A 7,310-nucleotide genomic window follows, 5' to 3' on the forward strand; every position below is an offset into this window, starting at 1 on the left:
TTCTATAATTTAGTGATATTTCTGGAATCGGCTCGTGTGTTTCATATTCTTTCTAGAAACCGATGTAAGACTTTGCAGATGTGCTTAGTTGTGTGCTAAAAATTAATTTGTTTTGTAGACAGGGAAAAAGTGACAAATTGAGAGGGAGGGGAGAGCTGGAGAGGAATGGAGAGAGAAGGGGAGACGGGGGAGACCTGGACCGAAAGAGCTTCCCCTAATCTTAAAAGTTATGATTCATGAACCGAAGGTCCGTCTTTTCTATGAATAGGGTGAAACTGAAGTGTAATGTAAGACATATTATGATAATAATTGGAGGCTAGAAAAAAAAAGTTAGCTTTAATCGACCGTACTTAAAATAAATCCACCCCTGTCATATACCATTAGAAACAACGCCAATGAGAACCCAGGCATCTGGTCTCTCTCTCTCTCTCTCTCTCTCGAAGAACCTATAGGAAATTACCAATAGTTCGAGGGCGTTTGAGAGTAGGAGACATCAAGCCAGCATTAATAGACGGGTTTACTAGCATATTCAATTATATGCATACTTTTTAAACAGGTTGTTCTTGACAACCTGACATTTTTTCTGAGGCTTGCCCGACATAGCAACAGAAATGTATGCAGACTGGATTCCAAGCATTATAGTTCATGCATTAATAACAGGTTTATGAAATAATTCGTCACTAGGTCCCCAATGACCTTTGAGCGCTAAATTGCGTCAATTTATTCTTGGCCGCACGCTGATAAATGTGTGTGCATGGTTTTTGCTTTCTAGGCCTACCAAAAAAAATGGAGTGAGGTATGCTTTATATGAAAGGGGAGCTGATTAAATGCATTCTGGTTAATTTTAAGTACTACTTGTTACAGCTCCGGAAAAGATTAGCACTGAAATTATTGGACTGATGTGCCTTCCCACTTCTGAATGTCATTTAATACACCATACTTTATATTACAAACAAAACAAACCAACTTACAGCACACGGGGCAACCGAGATAACCTTGCAATCTCCTTTCTCTAGCTATGTCTGGGGATGATAACCCCCCCCCCCCCCCCCCCCCTCCCTCTCAATAATTACCCAGGCCTGAATACGCCACCACCGCATTTGAAGAAAAAAATATCATTATCAAAAATTTTCCAGTTGATATTGGGAATAGTTACAATTAATAGGTAGGGCACCGTTCACACTCACATATTTCACTATTCTCAACATCCTGCTCAAACCGTTCACACTGTCTTGTTGGGCATGTGACTCAGCGCCATGCACCATTTACTGCGACCGGTCTTGTTTTAGCGTATCTCCCTCGCCTCCAACGTTAGGTCACCTAGACGTTCCGAAGATTCATAAATCAGAATTTCATATTTCCGAAGGTTCATAAATCAGAAGGTTTATAATTCCAAAGGTTCGTGATTCCGGAGGTTCATATTATTAAGGTTCATAATTCCGAAGGTTCGTACATTCGAAACACAAATCTCTCATACCAGGTGGTTCCATTTTTTGTTCCGTCACACATTACCTTTCCCATGTACATTACTACCTTTACAGATCATTAGGTGTCGATTAAACAATTAATAACAAGCCTTAATAATCCTAACGCATCTGAACTTGGTAAACCTATTATTCTTTATTCGCTTTAGGATTGCGATTAAAAGTGGGTGTGATTCAATATGGTAATAAATCACAGCGCCTTACGTAAGATCATATCCTATGGGAGTTTCCTTTTAATGTTTCCTCTTAATTTTAGGCTCGAGGAATCTCAAAGTGTATATACAGAAAATATAACAACATATAAATACTTCCCTTATGCTTTTTCTTTCATCCATCCATTCATCCATTCACCTTTCACATTATATTTTAGAAGCCCTTTTCTATGCATTCACGAAAATACTTTCTGTTTGTTGATACATGAAACAAATTTAACTGTTTTCCATTTCAAAGTTGACGATTTCTGTGATGCTATATTATGACATCACATATATATATATATATATATATATATATATATATATATATATATACATATAGGGGGGGTGCAATGGGGATGATCTTCCGTCCACCCAACCAAGCGCACTATAGTTCTTCGGCAACATCTCCGGCGACTATCGCACTTTTACGAGTATTACGGCAAAACTGGCCAGGCTACAAAAAAATATTCGCGCTCAAGGCTGTACCCTGCCAAAGATAAAGGGTTGGAGTCAGGGTTGTAATTGTGTTCAATTATGTTATTTAAGTTAAGGGTTAGGTTTAGGGTTTGGGTTAGATTAAGGGTTCGGGTTTGGGATAGGTTTAGGGTCCGTGTTCGGGTTTGGGTTGGGTTCGGTCTCAGTAAGCCCGGATTGAAGTTGAAGATTTGGTAAGAGCACAAAGTATTGACCGCGCAGCAATTGTCGCAGGAATATATTTATGTCTTAAAAACACTCCACCCAGTTATTATCCCACGCGAGCTCACGTCATTTTCACACACCTTTCCTATATGACACATAATCCCTTTACATGTGATCTTATTGGAGATTAAGATTTGGATTAAGCAATTGATACCGAGCCTTCCATTTCCCATACAGCTCTACAAAAATAAGAGATAACTCTGGAGAGATTAGATGTTACGTAATAATTATGATATAGGCAATTACAGCATCGCGCCAATTATTAAGCAACACCCTTGTTTATTTATTTATTGCTTACTCTGTAATTGCTCATAACATAACTATTACATAACATCTAATCCCTTCAGAGTTATCTCTTATTATTAGATCTGTATTGGGAAATCGATGGCCCCTTATTTACTATACAGGATGGCCGAAATAAAACGGACTAGAATAGTTCCAATATTTTGAGGCGCATATATTTGTTACCAGTTGATGCGGAATCTTTGTAGAAGAAAAAAAATCCCCCCAAAAAGGCCCAAAATAGGTTTAAGGGTCTATTTTTCAAGACGTATTTTTTTGTGAAACAATTTTGAAACATTTCTTGCAGAAAATGACAAAACTTTGTGTGGTTTCAGATATGGTATTATGCCTGAGCCTCGAGCAAGCTGTAATAAACGTCAGATTGAACACATTTCGTACACTTTTATTTTTTCTGGCGTTTTTGATGACTTGTTAAATACAGACATCCAATTATACGAATTGTTTGAAATGCTGTGTTATTGATCTGCATGGACTAATTTGAACTTCTATCTTACGTCACAAAATACTCCCTTAAAAAAAGCCTTCGATCAAATGTGTCAACCTTTGTATCATTTTTCTTCGGTAGGTATCAGCAATTGAGACCCCATTATTATTTTAAGTATGCTAGTCCATTTTTATTGGGCCACCCTGAATAATATTAAACTACAAGATCAAACATCATAAAATCAAAAGTGTTGTTCTAATCATTTTTTTTAATTTTGATTTTCGAGCTTCTGTTTTTCTTTTTTCTTTTTAATGTTAATGTTTGTTTGTTTATTCATTTTTTTTCATTAATTAATTTCACATACTTAAAAAAGGGTAGCCCAAACAGCATACACACTGGTTTTCGCTGAGGCCCTTTAAAATACAAAGAAACTATATACATTCCTAAAAATCTTGTGAATAAGACAAAATTGAACATTTCTTTATACAACCAACAATAATTGCATATCACGTTTCATCTCAAGGAGCTCAAATAGGTATGACAAAAAGAAAGAACACAAGAAAATCGAAGGGCGATGACAAATATAATCAAAAGACAAAGGAGAAAGGGACATTTTCTTTCATTTACTTGATTGATGACAGTATGCCATTGTCACATTTACAAGAATGCCATTCCAAATTTAATCATGTCAACCGACTTGTGTCAAAAAGAAATCAAGCTTGACATATGCCCTTGCACTATACTTGAACTAGATGGAGGTCTTCGGGGCTGAAGTCCCCCCCCCCCCCCCTCCCCGCAAAAGCAAGAACCCCCAAATCCCCGCCCCGAAAGCCCCCCCCCAAAAAAAAAAATAAAATAAAATAAAATAAATAAATAAATTAAAAAAAAAAAAAAAAAAAATAAATAAAAATAAAAAATAATAATAATAATAATAATAATAATAATAATAATAATAATAATAATAATAATAATAATAAAATAAAATAAAAAATAAATCAATAAATAATAATAATACTGATAATAATAATAATAATAATTATAAAAAATAAAAAAATAAAAAAATATATAAATAAATACGAACGACAACAGCAACAACAATATTGTCTAGAATTATTCTAGGACCGCCCTTGTGATTCAAAATTTTATTAATAAATGTAATGATGGGGAAACAGCCGTTTGGGCAGATTTCAGGAATGAGTTGATAGGTGTAGGTGGATGACAAGATTCTAAATAAAGTGTTGTCGGAAACACACATCACAAACATGAATTAATCTCTTTTCGGGTCATCACCGCGGGAGTTCTCCCATCATAGACCTAATTTGTCTCCTTACTCTTCTTATTTTCTCTTTAGTACGATTCTTTTCTTCTTCCTCCTCTTCTTCTTTTTCTCCTCCACCTCCTTTTCCTTATACTTCCTTTTAATGTTTTGTTTTAAAATGTCACCATTTTTTCTTTGTCATCTTTTCTTTGGGGAAAGTAATTCCTCACCAGTGTCCTTTATATGACCTCTTAAACCTATAATTGAATTTCCATTTATCGGTAAAACTCCTAAACCTTATCATATTTTCATTCTGCTCTCAATCTTACATTATTAAACATGTATCTTTATCTCTATTCTTTTAATTTATTGCAATTCGATTTCGAAGTTCTTTCTTACATGTACGTCGTAAAATGTCAGAATTTTTGTAAAAGCATGGATTCTTTTTTGTATTTTTAATGAATTCACGTAGAGGTATGTTTTGGTTCTGTGTTATTAATATCATTTCGGGCAATTACCCCCTCCCCCCCCCCCTCCCCCACTTTACGAGCTGATGTTGATAACCTATTTTATCTCTTTCTTTATTTCTATTTGTTTCTTCCTTTCTTCATTTCTTTCTACCCTTCTTCCTTTTTTCATCTTTCTTTTCTTTATTTCGTCATTCATTTATTTTCCTCTTTCTTTCTTTTCCCCTCCATTATTTAATTATACATGTTCAACTTATCCGAACTCTCTAATACACGGCGTCAGTAGGGAATAAATCTCGCCACTGAAACCCTCAAACTTTGGTATGTCGTTCAGTTTAAGACAATAGGGACTTTTAGATTTGCGTGGACTGATACGTGTGACGTCCATTCAAGGCAGTGCATTAAAAGGACGTCGATCGTAGCAATCCCCATTGTCTTCGTGCGAATCTAAAAGTCCCTAATGTAGTCTCATTTTGACTCAGGCCGACTCATTTTTAAATATGTATCACTCACGCTATAGATTAGCGTGTGGATTAACAAACGAATTATAGTCCCACTCCGTGAAAACACAGACCTAGTTACATATTTGTCACAATGACTAACAGGGTCAAGAATAATCATCAGACGTAATTCGTTTCGGTATTTTTTTTCCCTCCGAGCGTTGAAAAGTGGCGATCTAAGTTCACTGGTATTCTTTTCATTTGAAAAAAGATCGCAAAGAATTTCAAAAATGACAACATTTTTAATCGCCTTGTATGTCACCTATTGAAATATGCAAACATGAGTAAGTCCTATTACACAATTAAAACATATTTCCAACAGTTATAGTATTAAATCGCCCTTAAGTTGATTTCTCGAAAGTCTTTGCGATCGTGTCGCGTATGGAAAACAAATTACAACCATTTCTAAACTTTGTTTAGCCGTTTTATTTCACTTCGGTTTTACTTTTATCTTTCACATTCTAACATCGTCACTTACTTGGAAATTATTATTTCAACCAGCGACATGAATTATGACGTCATGGTGATATTGTTAAGATTATTCCAAAGGCTAAAACAGACCACGTCGCTACCAGAATTTACGTTACATTTGACAGAAATCGGTAGTTTCAAAATTATTGAGGTGCATCCCTTGCACCCCCTCCCCCACCTCCCCTCTCCTTTAAAACAAATTCTCGTACACATATCACGCATAATGTGTCATATTGAAGGGGGAATTTATGGAGTACGTGAGATTAATGCGAAACATTATCTAATCGTTTAATAATAATAATAATAATAATAGCCTAATAGTCCACTCCAAATTTTATTAAACCGAAACGGAAATTCTTTTTGCCCAATTAATCGTGAGCCCGGCAGCCACTGAGCAGCACCAGATCGACGTTGCTCTATCCCTTACTGTTGAACGCCAAACAAGGTAGCAACAACTCCCATCTTTTAACGTCTTTTGGTATGACGCGGCCGGGGTTCGAACCCACGACCTCCCGGTTGTGAGGCGGACGCTCTACTGACTGAGCTAAAAAACAAAGTAGAAAAAAAGAGGAGAATAATTTTCTTTTAAATTCTATGATATTATTTTGTATCATATGTTCATTCAGCTTTCCATTGATATGAAGTTCATTTTCATTGGATGGTGTCTTTAAAAACTCTTTTCCCGGTTTAGAACATTAAGGCGCCATAACTTCCTTTCCCTCGGGCATCAAAAGTGATGTATAAGATTTCTTATATTTGTATCATACGTTCATTCAGCTTTCCATTGATATAAAGTTGCATTTTCATGGGATGGTGTCTTTAAAAACACTTTTCCCCGGTTTAGAACATTGACGCGCCATAAGTTCCTCTTCCCTCGGGCATCCAGGGTGGTGTCTAAGATCACTGATGAGGGAAAGACCAAAATATAAAAAAAAGCATCAAGCGATGTGGTTGGTGATGACCTTTGGAATGAGATTGTGATCATGTCTTGTAATAATATTCTAACCTCGATCTATGTCAAGGGCTCTCCGAGGATTGAAAGAGAAGGTTGAAGAGTTGAGATTGATCCGAATCAATCGCAAGTCCTTCAATCAATCGCAAGTTCACAGACTCCTATCCCTTATGTACATAGTTACGATTTATGTAAATCGCAAGTAATTTACTATTAATCGCAACTCTTTATTAGATGGGGCCCAGGATTATCTAACTTTATCTTAAACATGATGCGATCTATTCTCTCGAGATATTTTCTACTAGGATTCAGGTTTAGAGTTACGGTTGCAACTGGGTTTTAGGTACATTTAAAAAATAATTTATAGTGTCGGATCCGGAGTTGAGGTTAATATTTAGATTAATATTAGAACATTGACGGAGGATGTCTGTTAGGTCCTACTGGGGGCACGCCCCCACCCCTCCGGGGTTTTTTTCTCGACTATCCTCAGATTGTTAAATTGTTAAAAAAAGAATACATAAAATGAAAATAATAGAATACATAAAACAATTTATT

Source organism: Strongylocentrotus purpuratus, unplaced genomic scaffold (genome assembly GCF_000002235.5).
Source record: "Strongylocentrotus purpuratus isolate Spur 01 unplaced genomic scaffold, Spur_5.0 spur5_scaffold_12, whole genome shotgun sequence".
Classification (NCBI taxonomy): Eukaryota; Metazoa; Echinodermata; class Echinoidea; order Camarodonta; family Strongylocentrotidae; genus Strongylocentrotus; species Strongylocentrotus purpuratus.